At 43.9% G+C, this 14,431-nt stretch overlaps 1 protein-coding gene and 1 long non-coding RNA gene across 3 annotated transcripts in view; one reads left to right on the top strand and one right to left on the bottom strand.

Annotated features, from left to right (window-relative positions):
* NRG3 (neuregulin 3) overlaps positions 1–14,431 on the bottom strand; it is a 619,340-nt gene that overhangs the window by 403,160 nt on the left and 201,749 nt on the right. The window lies entirely within an intron of this gene.
* On the top strand, positions 7,691–8,577 carry LOC309342685. The gene is made up of 2 exons (XR_014156988.1): positions 7,691–7,734; positions 8,439–8,577. It is a non-coding gene; the product is annotated as an uncharacterized lncRNA (long non-coding RNA).

The following is a 14,431-nucleotide window of genomic DNA, read 5'->3' as shown; positions in this document are numbered from 1 at the left end:
GTTCTGGAGGTCTGTTCTTAACCTGAAACTGTTCTTAACCTGAAGCACCACTTTAGCTAATGGGGCCTCCCACTGCCGCCGTGCTGCCGGAGCACGATTTCTGTTCTCATCCTGAAACAAAGTTCTTAACCTGAGGTACTATTTCTGGGTTAGTGGAGTCTGTAACCTGAAGCGTATGTAACCTGAAGCGTATGTAACCCGAGGTACCACTGTACTAGAAACTTGAGTCTACAGCGGATATAGGAAGCCGACTACACTTCTAGCTGGGAGGGTAGTAAATACATCCAGTAGAAGTGGTGGATGCAGCACCCTGGACAGCTTCAGCTGCAGTGGTAATACTTAAGACTGAGACTTTCCTCCTCAACTTCTGTTTCAAGAAGGTTTGGGTGCCATGGACATCAGGCTCCAGATCCCTATAACAAAAGTCTAGATCATGCATGAATAATCTTCTCTCAGAACCAATGAACTCCACCCTATGCCTTTGTTAGGAATAATGGTTTCGGGAAAGACATAGCAGAAGAGATAAGCTCTTATTGACAAGTGCCAGGCAGACACCTAGCATTAAGTCCTTTCCAAATACAAGAACAGCAGTGCAGCATAGATGGTTTAAATACTATTTACAGTTTTAACTGCCTTCTCATCAAAGTGCAAGACTGTTCAGAGAGCATGTGAGCCCCTCAGTACGCCATAAATGGTGCTTCCAAACAGCATGCACGACTTTTCTCTGCTTCCGTGCCGAGGCATCTGAAACAGCCAGCTTGGAGTCAACAACATTTTATGCTGCCAGAAACATTTGTGTTACTGCCAATTAATCTGTGGTCGAGTAATTGGAGAGTGAAAGGAGTGGATGGCAGTCTAGTTATAATGCTGTGCCTTTATATTTAATGAGTAATGAGATCTGTCATAACTACAACTACCAATAGGAGGGAGACAGCTGTGGTTATTAGCTACTTATGAGAATAAAGCATATTTACTAGTAAATCCTCACTTAAATCATTCCTGTTTCCAGAAATTACACTCTCCTTATTATTAACACAAATGACATGGAGGTCACATGAATGCTAAGGGTGTGTAAGGCCATCATCATTTTTCTCAGAAGGAATTTTGACAGTCCATCCAAGCTGAACACTGCTAGTGGCATATTTTCTCCCCACCACACTGTTCTAGATACGAGCAGTTCCCAATACTGTTTTCAAGCTTAGAGCAGCGGAAGAGATCAAACTGAGGTCTCTCCAACCAGTTAGCTATTTGCATGTGTGGGTGCTGCTATTTTTCTAGAAAAAGAGGTACCGGAACTCACCACGAGTGCCTCCCTTATTCTCTTATAATGGCAATGGCATCCACCTGGGAGGTGTTGGAACTGAGTCCAAGTGAGTTCTGGCTCAAAAAGAGCCCTGGTGCTAAGTACCCGGGCAGGGTGGGAACAAGTCAATGACCATGAGAGGCACACACCACGCAAATTAGCTCTCACCCCATGTATAATTAAATCACAAGGGAAATGTGCTTTGTGTAGTGAAATGGGGGTCTGGCTTCTCCGAATGAGCTTGATGGATATTTCTCAGGAGAATTCTAGTTCCTCGAGAGTGTGAGTCAGACCAGACTTTGGGTCCATGGCCTTCCCAGTTTATCAGAAGTCATGGCTGGTGCTAGCAATTGGGAACGTTGAACAGTTGCTGAGATCCAGACCAATTTGGGGGTCAAACATGCCAAGAGCCACTGCTGTTGCTTCTGGGACACTCTCTCAATTCCATGGTGACATGGCCAAATCACAGGGAATGATTGCACAGCTTCTTCTGTCATACCCCGCCCCCCTCTGAACAGTACTTCAAGACTGCAACAGAATGAGAGGGGCTCACTGACGTTATCCTGCCCAGCATATCACAAAACCTGGCACTGCAGATCCTGTTGAGCCTCACAACCCCAGCCTCTGTTGTAGCTCTTGCTTCAGCCATAGGAAACCATGTGGATTCATTCATATTGTCATGGCTTGGCTTAAGAAGGGTTAACCTAAGTCCTGCCCTTGTAAAGGCTGGAGTGTCAGCATTTTTTTCTGCCTTGGGCTACTGGAGCAGCTGAGCATCTGGAGATCTGAAAGCCCTTAATTCTTTTTTTTCCCCCATGTTGCCATTCTGCAGTTGGCTGGTGCCTGTGTTTTGTGTATATGTATGCGTCTGACATGGATCATTACACACTGTAACCACTCCTTTGAAACCATTACAAGATCAATGCCGAGCTGGTTCAAGGATACTGCTAGGTGTTTTGATTGGGCAGAACCTTAGTGTGCTTTGCTAAATGAGGCACAACAGTATGGATTGAAATTGGGGAAGGTGGAATTAAAACTCACCAGGAGCAGTAATAAAACCTCTTGGGTTTTCCCACTCCTCGCCAGCCTTTATGATTATTATTTCTTTATAATGCTCTGAACATTTAAAAGATTTTTACAGGCTAGTCTGCCCTATGGTGCAGCAAATGTCTTGTTTAGTGGGCAAAGTTCCCAGACAAAAGCAAAAAAGATGCCTTGGATATTACCGCTCTTCCTGCTTGCACGGTAAAAATGTCATCCCTGTCTACTATTCAGCTTAGCAATTCAGACCCCATGGTACTGGCAGCAAGAAAGAGGCCTTTGAAATTACCTTTAATTATGACTGCTCAGGCAAATTGTAAGTTGGGAAACACAGAGACTAATTCTTCAAGTAACATTTAGAAAAGCAATACTACGGTGTGGTTTAGAGGATAGAAACAGAGAATTTAAAGATCTGAGCTCAGTTGCTATGAGATCCAGTGGAACTGCTACATAACTTTGGTGAAACCATTGTGTTTCAATCTGAATTCTCAACATGCAAAATTGGTCTTATAACAATGGTAGGTGTGACAACTAAACATAGTTCGGGGGAAATTAAAACGTGAAAGTAATTGAACATGTTTCAGTTCATAGGGCTATAATTTTATGTGCACCATCAGGTAAGCAGCTTCACTTTGTGGTGGTGAAACTCCTCCCCCCTCCTGGCAAATGTTCTACAGGTCAAGTCTAAAATGTTGGTGTAGTATCACTCAAGCACACTTAGATATCTGCCCAGCAATCCATCTACCCACCCACACATACCATACAACATCCTGTACATGTGTGTTTGTAATGAACCTATTGTGACTATTTCCTGGTTCATGAGAGGCAGGCAAGAGCACAGACCTGACTCTCTACCCCAGCCAGGGCCATTTGCTCTCTTGCTCTGGTATAACAGAGTGATGCCCCCTCGTTCAAAGGGCAGACCCCAGAACAGGTCCAGGGACAGATCTAAGGGCTAAGCCCCCAATTTTTTTAATGGAGCCATCACAAACAGCTTGGGACATGTATGTAGAGGAATGGCATTGCCCTTTGTCTTCCTGGCAACTGTCCTGGAAATCAAAACAACAACAACAATTGTTGTTGTTGTTGTTGTTTTCCTGATCAGTTGGTAAGGCTAAGTGCCACTACACTCTGCTGATTTGTGTTTTTCTTGTGGCTCCCATCCAACAGGTTAGTCCAGTCCCATCTCACATTTTGGACAATCACTTTGTGATTCTAGGTATGCAAGAACCCACGGGGAGAATCTCAATTATACATATACACACACACACCACAAACAATGTACAGGGATGAAACGTTTGGAATATAAAACAGGGAAAATAATCAATAGGAAATGCAGTCAAGCTCTGGAAAGGCTTGCCTTAGAAGAAATCACACAAAATAAATGCCTACTTATATATCATCACCACTATCAGATTTTGTCTAAATTGCAAATATCAATATGGTTTGATGTAGTTAGTATTATTATTTGTTAAATTTCTATACCACCCTTTATTTGAGGGCCGCTAACAATATAAAAACGCAAAAATACATAGCAAACCAAAACAATAACTACCACCCTCCACCACACATACACCATTTAGAAGGTCATAGATTGTTTAATTTGCCAAAGGCCTGGGAGATGAGGAATGTTTTTGACTGGAGCCTAAAGATATATACTGAACGTAACAGGTAAGCCTTCCTGGGGAGAGCACTCCACAAATGGAGAGCCACCACAGAAAAGGCCCATTCTCGTGGTGGTTTTAGATGCTGATTGTGGAGTTCAGGTCAGTTCACAGTCCATGACGTGTTGCGGTCCCGAGCTATTTAAGGCTTTATAGGTCAAAACCAGCACTTTGAATTGAGCTGCCAGTGGAGTCAGGTCAGGGTTGGTGTTATATGCTCAAACTGTATTACACCATTGAGCAACCTGGCCGCTGAATTCTGCACCAGCTAAAGTTTCTGAACCATTTTCAAAGCCATGGGCTCTCATCCAGTTCATTACCAAGGCAAGACAACAGTTCCCCATATGATGCAGATGTAAAGGAGAAGGAGAGCTGTGTGTCATCAGTATACGATTACTGACAACATATTCCCAAACCCCAGATGGCCCCACTCAGCAGTTTCATGCAGATGTTAAACAGCATGGGGGAATAAAATGAGGCCCTGAGGAATCCCACACTGAAGGCTTCACAGGACCAAAGAACACTCCCAAAGCATCATCGTCTGGAAACGACCATCCAAGTAGGACCAGAACCACCACAAAGCAGTGCCACCCACCTCTAACTCGGACAGCTGCTCCAGTAGGATACCATGATCAACGGTATCAAAAGCCACTGAGAGGTTGAGAATTAGCAAGGACACATTTCCTCTGTCTCTCTCCCAACAGAGGTCATCATACACGGTGACCAAAGCAGTTTTTGTGTCAAAACTGGGCCTAAACTCTGATGGAAATGGATCTATAAAATCAGTTTCCTCTACGAGTGCCTGGATCTGGTCTACCTACTCAACAACCTTGCCCAAGAAGGGGAGATTGGCAACTGGCCAGAAGTTACTGAGATTTTACGAATCCATGGAGAGTTTCTTGAGAAATGGTTTTACCACTGCCTCCTTCAAGCAGGAGGGATGTGGGTGGTGCTGTGGGTTAAACCACAGACCCTAGGACTTGCCGATCAGAAGGTCAGCGGTTCAAATCCCCGCGACGGGGTGAGCTCCCGTTGCTCAGTCCCTGCTCCTGCCAACCTGGCAGTTCAAAAGCATGTCAAAGTGCAAGTAGATAAATAGGTACTGCTCCGGCAGGAAGGTAGACGGTGTTTCCGTGCCCTGCTCTGGCTCGCCAGAAGCGGCTGAGTCATGCCAGCCACATGACCTGGAAGCTCTACGCCGCCTCCCTTGGCCAATAAAGCGAGATGAGCGCTGCAACCCCAGAGTCAGTCACGACTGGACCTAATGGTCAGGGGTCCCTTTACCTTTACATTCAAGCAGGCAAGGGCCATTCCTTCCCACAAGCAGGCATTAAGCACCTCCCTGGCCCAGCCATTTGTCCCCTCCCTGCTAGTTTTTTATCAGTCAAGGGGTAGCTCACACAAAGACAAAATTGGATTCTGAAAATTCTTTCCCTCCGGCTCTGCCCAAATGTTTAATTCTATGAATTGTTTCACCTTGAGCTACTATAGAAAAGCTACATAATAAAGATACTGTGGTCAATTATCTCTCTCTGCTAAGTTCTCCCTATACAAAAAGTACAAATCACTGTGAATCAAGTTCTTGCCTGTAGAATTTTAATCTGGAAGGATGACGTTCCGCACAAGCCTTGCGCCTCCACATGACGCTGGGCCATAACTCTCACAGTCCTTGACCATTTGCCACATTGGCTGGCCAAACGGAAGTCGGATGCTGACATCTGGAGGACACTAGGCTGTTCTATACATTATGGCTGAGCTCCTAGGTTGCTGCTCTAACAGGAGATGGTGAAAGAAGCCCCCTCCTGCCTGTTTTAGGGTTCTTAGTGAATGGCAGAGAAAAGGCTTAAGGCAGGGCCTCCCAACCTTGGGTCCCCAGCTGTTTTTGGACTACAACTCCCATCATTTCTAGCTAGCAGGACCAGTGGTCAGGGATGGTGTGAATTGTAGTCCAAAAACAGCTGGAGACCCAAAGTTGGGAAACTCTGGTTTAAGGGACAGGCCTACCAATGTTCTGACTCACGCTATTGTTGTGGATGGTTAAAAAACAAACAAACCAATCCTCCTGTCAGGCTGGGAATATCCTGTCACTCACCCAGTTTAGGATATTCCACCATTCTCCAGCAGAGTTTCTCTTCTTCCAGCAAAGGAAGCGCCTCACATATATGTCAAACAAAGCTTCAGTAATAAAGGAAATTGTCACACAGTAACATGCCAAGAGAAACTAAAACAGCACCAGGAGGCAAGGACAGTTGGCCTCTCCAACTGAACTTCCCTGAACACCTGAAGGGAGGGGCCAATTCCAGAACACAGACAAAAGCCCCGCCCACCAAGATGACAGACATCCTGCTAATCAAATGAGGCCCCAGGGTTCTGCTTCATTGTTTCATCTCATGCTCTTCAGAATGCAAGAACATTGCAAAGAGCAGTAGGCCTGCCTCCTGCCATGCAGGAGCTGATTTTCAGGCACTCCTTAAGAATTCATGGAACTAGGAAAGAAGAACTTAAATATTGTATATATATTGTTTATTATATGTTCTCTATAAGTTTTTGTATTGATATTGTTTGCTTGTTTTCATTTCATTTTTGTTAGTTTGTTTTATTTGTTTTTGCTGTTCTTTACTATTTTTATGTTCAGTTGCTAAGCAGTTGGCTCCTTACCTCTCTCACCCTGACCTAGCCACTGTGTTCCACGCGACAGTCACCTCCAGACTGGATTATTGTAACTCACTCCACATGGGGCTGCCCTTGAGACTGACCCAGAAACTCCAGCGGGTGCAGAATGCCGCGGCAAGACTCCTTACAGGGTCCTTGCTGCGAGATCACATTCACCCAGTGCTATACCAGCTGCACTGGCTCCCGGCGGAGTACAGGATCAGGTTTAAGGTGCTGGTTTTAACCTTTAAAGCCCTATACGGCCTAGGACCCTCATACCTATGGGACCGCCTCGCCTGGTATGTCCCACGGAGGACCTTACAGTCTTCAGACAAAAACATCTTGGAGGTCCCGGGCCACAGGGAGGTTAGGCTGGCCTTAACCAGAGCTAGGCTTTTTCAGCTGTGGCTCCAATCTGGTGGAACGCTCTGTCACAAGAGACTAGGCCCCTGCGGGACTTGACATCTTTCCACAGGGCCTGCAAGACAGAGCTGTTCCACCAGGCCTTTGGCCAGGGCAGGGCAGGGCAATCCTCACAGAACTCTAGCCCAATGGTTTCCACTAATTTGATTTGAACTGATTTTGTAATGAACTGATTTTAGAATATTGTATTATTTTACTGTTGTTAGCCGCTCTCAGCCCAGCTGGGGAGGGCAGGATATAAATAAAAATTTATTATTATTATTATTATTAGAATGTGTATGTTTGTGCTATTTTATATATATATATATATATAGAGAGAGAGAGAGAGAGAATTCATGGAACTTACAGTACAATGGTATATGCATGTCTGATCGGAAGGGGACACCTTTGTGTTTAATGGGTTCTACTCCCTAGTAAAGGGGTACAAGGCAGTGACCCAGGTTTAGGATTGGCATTTGGGTTAGATCAGAGTTCTTGTACCTTTAACAGCTCTCTCTCTCTCTCTCTCTCTCTCTCTCTCTCTCTCTCCAAGCAGGACCAGGTTGAAGAGAGGCAACAATGACAGTGCTCACTCCAAAGGCCCATGGGGCAGCCATTTTGTAAATCTCAGCACTTTCTCAAAATCCAAACTGTGCCCGGTGGCCCAAAAAGGTTGGTGACACCTGGCCCATGTTAAGTGTTGCACTTAGGGGCAACACTGTCCGGGGGGGGGGGCGTTTAGTGAAGATGCACTCAGCACCCCCCCCACACACACTCATGGAAGATACTATCGTATAAAGACTCAACAGATGACTATACTCCAACATCATGGCTTTGGACTCCCAGGCACTGATCTGCGGGGAGAGAAGAGGACGAGCCAGGGTACAGCATGTGTCCCATTTCCACAGTACATGGAAGAAGTCTTGTGGTGTGCAGGAAGGTGACCAAAGATCCTCCCCCCCCCCAGCATAACAGATTATTAGTACTGTTTAAGTGCTGCTTATGGACACCATTGCAATAACGCAAACTGGAGGAGGGGTAGCTGGACTATGCAGTCTCCCTTAAACTACCCAGCCAATTTTAAAGCTGAAAGTGATGAATTCATTCTCTCTCTCTCACTCTCTCTCTCTCTCTCTCTCTCACACACACACACACACCTATTCCCCCTTTTATGGTTATGCTGTTGTGCATACTGGGGCCATTGTGAAGGCAGCAATCGGAGCTATAACTGTATTAAGGAATAGTACCGAGTAAATACAGATCACAATCAACTTGCAAACAGAATTTTAATTAAGTGCTGCCAGGAAACTGCAATAAACTCACCATACCTCATGTTTTATTATATTATTTCTATCTCTTTATCATTTGTGTGGCAGCAAAAGCTATGGAAGATGGGGTTTGGCAATGCAGAGAACAACAGTGAAATGGATACAAAAATAATGGCATAAATAATGCCACCATGGCTCCCGGGGAATAGGATAGTCTATAAATCTAAATAAAAGAATGAACAATATGGATGGCGATTAGAATCCTACTTACTTTATATGCATTAAACAAGAAATGAGCCTGTGTTATCTCAGCCACAAATATGTAAAGAGAAAACACTCTCTCCCACTGTATATTATTTCAATACATTGATCATAATAGATACAGAAAGCTTAAAGCAAAGCAGTGATTGGGGGTGAGAGTAAGCATGTAAATGATACAATATTGTGGAATTACATAGGTGGTTACATGGGTAATAGGATCTCACCCAAACATCCTGATGAACAAGGTTTGTATAATCTTTCCCTGTCCTTTTAGTCTAGACCCATAAGTATTCCCATAATTCCAGGGCACACGGCAAATGTACTGTATGAACATGCCAGCCTGTCATCTGTAAGAGGGTGGCAAGCTTGGGTGCTGTTTGGGCCACAGAACCAACAGAAAGCCCATTGCCCTACAGCACCATGATGTTCATTCCATTTGCATGCAGCACCCAAGGTTAGGTGCCTTGGAAGGAGGGTACCTTGTCTGAGGGCCCATAGTTCTGGAGTTCATTGGCAGTGTGTCAAACTGAGACCTCTCTGACACAACCTTAGCATAGAAAAACATTGCTGCGTGCGTCCTGCTCTAGTAACGTTAGAAAGTCTGTGTCACATGTAAGAAGAAAAAAAGTCCTTTACTGAAACAGGATTGCCATCTAACTGAGGAGAGACCAGCCTGAATGTTTGCTGTTTCATTTCTGGTTTTCAGAGCAGGAAAGCAAAGGGCGAAGTAGCACCTGCTTTTCTACCTTCCTTTTTTGGAAGGTGTATGATGAATAGACTCCTTTCCTTTATCACTCCTGTAAAGCAGAAGGTAGGCAAAAGAAATGGCTCAGCAAATAAAGATGTGGGAGTTGCCTGGTGTGCAACAAAAAGGCAAAGCTTCTACTGCTCAGAGGGGAGTCTGCACAAAGCTTAAGGGTCATTTTCATACATGCATGCTCATCACTCGATGTCAGCAACCTAAAGTGATGGTTTGCATGTGCTGAACAGCCTTCCCAGAACAACCGAGGCACAACATCAGGAAGAACTTTCTGATGGTAAGAGCTGTTTGAGAGTGGAACAGACTCCCATGAGAGATGGTAGACTCTCCTTCCTTGGAGGCTTTCAAGCAGAGTTTGGATGACCACCTGTCATGTACGATCTAATTGAGACTCTTTCATTGCAAGGGGTTGGAGTAGATGACCCTTGGGGTCCCTTCCAATTCTATGGTTCTATGGACTTTCTGTTACATCAACAGCCATGCTATAGAAGAGATACTGTCCTGGCCCAGAAGGTTTTGTTTACGTAGATTTCTTCTTGCTTCGGGCACTGAGAATCTGTGAAGCACAGCACTTGGAGGAGAGAAGCTTTCAGCGGCTCTGTTGGGAAGCTTCTTTAATGCAGCTCTTAAGCACTAAATCAGACAGATCATCCACCAGAGTTTCCCTTGCCAGCTAGGAAGATAGATTATTATAAGGAATTTAAACAAACAATTCCCATTGTCCATCTGGCACAGATCTTGAGAGCCCTACCTTGGAGCTGATTCATATCAACTTCTCAGCGTTAATAACTTGGAAATCTCTCATCTTATACAACCTCTTTGAAGTGAATTATTATTCATTTATTCTCTTTTCTGCCAAGCTCTCTGGCTGAGAAATACAGGATTGGCTGAGATAGAAGGAGGGAGGGCCCCCTACTTGTTCTTATTTTGCTCCCTATGTTTAGCCCAAAACCACATTGCAACTGAAATGGAGGATAATAGCACTGCGAAGTTTAAGCTTCCCTTAAAATAGCTGTTTATAAATGAAAGAATGATTTCAGTTGCTGCTAGAAATTCTACACTCTTATCTGTCACAAATGCTTGAGCACAAATTTAGGATGATTGGTTACACTTTAGGGGGGGTGTCATTCAAGTCCATCAGAAGGGTAGTCTCCAGCATCCTCATTTTTTACTGTATAGTTCACAAGACTGCAGATGATACTTTCATTAGTTTATATTAAAAATGAAGGTATTTAATAGACTATATTTAATATGCTACCAAGGCAACATGGGTTCTTGACAGCTAGCAATAATATATGTGTGTGTGTGTGTGTGTGTGTGTGTGTGTGTGTGTGTATGTGTGTATATATATATATATATATGTATATATATATATATATATATATATATATATATATATATATATATAAACTTTTGTAAATATTTAAACCCACACAATTTATCAGCCAACCAATATGACCCAACCAAAGCCAGTAGCAGCCACCAGACTCTCAGGAAGAACAAAAGAATATCTGTTATATAAAAGACATCAACAGCTGGCCTCCCTAAGCAGAGACGTCCTTAAAGAGAGCCCTATCCATGCCTCCTGCCTTGTGATCAAATGAACTCTCCTAAGGGTAAGGGAGAATAATACATGCCCTTACTGTGACCATCAACTACCTATAAAACACTGATGTGAATGAGGATGGTGAAATGAACTGAAGGGCTCAGGAGCTCATGGCCAGTGACACTCCTTCACATGAGAATATGGTGTGTGCACATTGCTGTATCCTGAAGAGAGACATCAACATTTCATATAAGCACTTTTTTATTTGCTCCGTTTAAAGCAGGCATAGGCAAACTTGGCCCTCCAGATGTTTTGGGACTACAACTCCCATCATCCCTGACCACTGGTCCTGTTAGCTAGGGATGATGGGAGATGTAGTCCCAAAACATCTGGAGGGTCGAGTTTGCCTATGTCTGCTTTAAAGATTTGCAAAAATTGTCATATTTGCCAGAGAAGGGACTTAGGGGATAAATCCAACCTCATAAAGCAAGAATGCTTAGCTCTAGTTAATGCATCAAGGGGTTAAGACCACAGAGTAAGCTGTTTTGCCAGACATACTGAGGTGACAATCCCTCATATGGGGAGCAAGGGTTAGCAAAGAGCTCTTTTTTAAACTCTCTTCTACCACATGAATCTGACCAGAATGGATGTCTGGGCTGATTGCTCCAAGCCCAGACAGCATGTTTAGAAACATTTTGCTCAATTCTGAAACTAAGTTTTACTACCGACAAAATTCAGGAAGCCAGGGACTGAATCAATGCAGAATCTGAGAGAATCTCACTTCTTTTCATCAGGACCCAGCACTAGTCACTGGCTAGGAGACCATGATTTCACTTGGCTTATCAATAAATATTCTTAATGCCAACAATGGTAGCTCTAATGTGTAAAACATGACTAACCAATGTGGTGCTCTCCAAATGTTGGGCTACAACTCCTATCACCCCTGAACATTAGTCATGCTGGCTGGAGCTGTTTTCAAACAATATCTGGATTATCCCTCCCCCATGTAAAACACATCCCAGAACATGTAGGCCTCCTCCTAGTAAAGATCCCAGGGACAAGTGCATTTTGGCTTCCTTAGCTTGTGTAACCTTATTAGTAAGATGAATGCCAGTTGCTAACATCCCCCGCCCCCCACACAAATATGGTCTGCATTCTATTACAAAAAGTAATTAAGATTTCCCTCAAGTCACAAGCAGAACAGAAATGTGGTCAGGCAGATTAGAATCGTCCATGGATGCTCAATAGGCATTATGCATTACCATCTCTCACAGTGCCTCTGATTTACAGTGAGTGGTGGACAGCTTTTGGCAATTGTGATGAATAAATTGCTCAATCTCTGACCCAGATCACACGATCCTGTTCTCATCACTGGCCTTTTGCTAACTGGAGAAGCTACCACCCAGCTCACCCCAATTGATGGGGATAATGCGCACACCACAGCAGCAAGCAGCAACAGCAGCAGCAGCATCTCCTTATGTAACTAAACAATCATCTGTTCTGAGAGGTATTAATAAAGGCCAATGGCCAGAGTTAAGCATCTAGCATGTAATTAGAGCATTTAATTAGATGAAAAAAGAAAGTCAGCAGTAGCCAACTTGAGCACAGTAAGAGGAGCTAATACCAGACTACCAAATCAAAGATAAACCATATATATAGTTAAATAGTGAAAGGGTTGCAAGAATACTTAAAAAAAAAAAATAAACACGAGAAAAAGAAAATACTATGTCCTATAAGAAGGGGCAGGACACAAAAAATAAAGCAAGTTACAAACCCTTTGCAAAAATATTTCTACAATGGTTTGTTCACATGTATATGGGCATTTCTTAACTTCACTTGATTATTCGGTAGCCCACAGGATTCCACGGAAAACCAGAAGGTGAAATGATACAGTGTTTAGTTGTGATGACTCCTTCATAAACGCAAGCTGTTGTTCATTTACAGACCTCTATCATTTCACATGGCACTTTGCAGAGCAACATAGTAAAGAAGGGAGGTCCCTGCCCCAAGAAGCTTACAATCTGCATGTTGACGAAAACAACAACAAAGGAATGGCAGAGGCAACAGTAAAACTGGGCAAATATGAGCAAATGCAGTCATATGCTCAGCTGGAGATGAAGACTATAAGGGGTTAAACTACAGCATCATGGAAGAAGTGGGTCTTGAAGAGAGATTTGAAAGGAGATACAAAGAAGTGATATTGGGTTAGCCATTATGGAAGACATTGCTGTAGAGAACAGTGTACGGCAGTAACTGCAGTCTACAGCCTTTATTTTCAGATCTTATCCAAGAAGGTAAGATGACATTGAGAACAATGATTAATCGCAGGGAAATAACTCACACCCCTGATTTTGCTACAAATTACATTGGGCCATGAGACACGTCATATGAAACTTGCTGGGGGATTTTTATTAGGAAAAATACCCATATCATAAGGGTGTTCTACATCAGGTACACAGTAGACCAGCAGCTAAAGCACAATGGATCACCCCCAGGTGAGCCTTTAAAGCCTCTGCTCTAGACTAAACACCTTTTCTAGAGAGCTCTGGAGCCTCAAAGGGCTGACCCTTTGGCTTGAAGATGGGGAAGCTTTCTCCATTCCACAGCACCCCACCACCACTCCCTGCACCACTAGACTGGTAATGTACACAAGGAGGCATCTGATTTTTCATGATCAGAGGAAGATGCCTGCGAGGGTTCAGACTCTGGCCCTATAGGTTCTGATGGCCTCAGAAGATCCCCTGGGGGCTCCTATCCATGAGCCTCAGGTGCAATGGTCTCTGATGTCCAGCAGTCTACTATGAGCCCTGAACTTGACCGAGCTCCCCATCTGGTGCTCCTGCAGCCTCCAACTCAGTGTCCAGATCATTGATAAATTCAAGGATAATCTCCCCATCAGCCTGAACATGGGTGCTTTTTTGGTCTTTTACTGGCCTCCCCACTTAGCACACTCACTGTACAGTTCAGCAAACATGGGAGGCTGATAAGTTGGGCTTGGGGGATGGCATATTTGAGGGTACTGGACCGCCAGCGCCTTCCTCAGGCACATGTCTGTAGAGGTTCAGATAGGGATTGGGACAAGCGTAAAACAAAAGCCATGGCAATCACATCATTTCCTACCAAATTTGATTACCTTCTGCACAATTTGTACTTGTTCATTATGTCTGGAAAATGTGAGGGTTTCTTAAGCAGGGGGGAGGGGGTATTTTTGCGACTCAGGTTATAGATTTCATTTTTCTCAGTTTCTTAAAGTATTCCTCCTGCAATGGTCATTCCTCAGTTTTGGCTCACTTACTGCCACAGCAAAGGTAACTGCTACATATCTCCTAATGAAGATAAATATCCTTTTCCAATCAGGCAACTTTGTGCTCTCCGAGGCACCATGACATGAGTATGTGACAACGTTTTTCATAAAAGTACTGAGAAGGCATTGCACCACAAAGTTACTTGTTAAATTTTCTGACGGGGGCTACACGCACACTATACCATTAAAGGACATTTCACCCCTCAAAGAATTCTGGACCTTGCAGTTCA

The sequence above is a fragment of the Podarcis erhardii genome, assembly GCF_964252035.2.
Source record: "Podarcis erhardii genome assembly, chromosome: 5".
Taxonomy (NCBI): Eukaryota; Metazoa; Chordata; class Lepidosauria; order Squamata; family Lacertidae; genus Podarcis; species Podarcis erhardii.
Note: the sequence above shows the minus strand (reverse complement) of the source record. Positions and strands in the feature narration are given on the sequence as shown.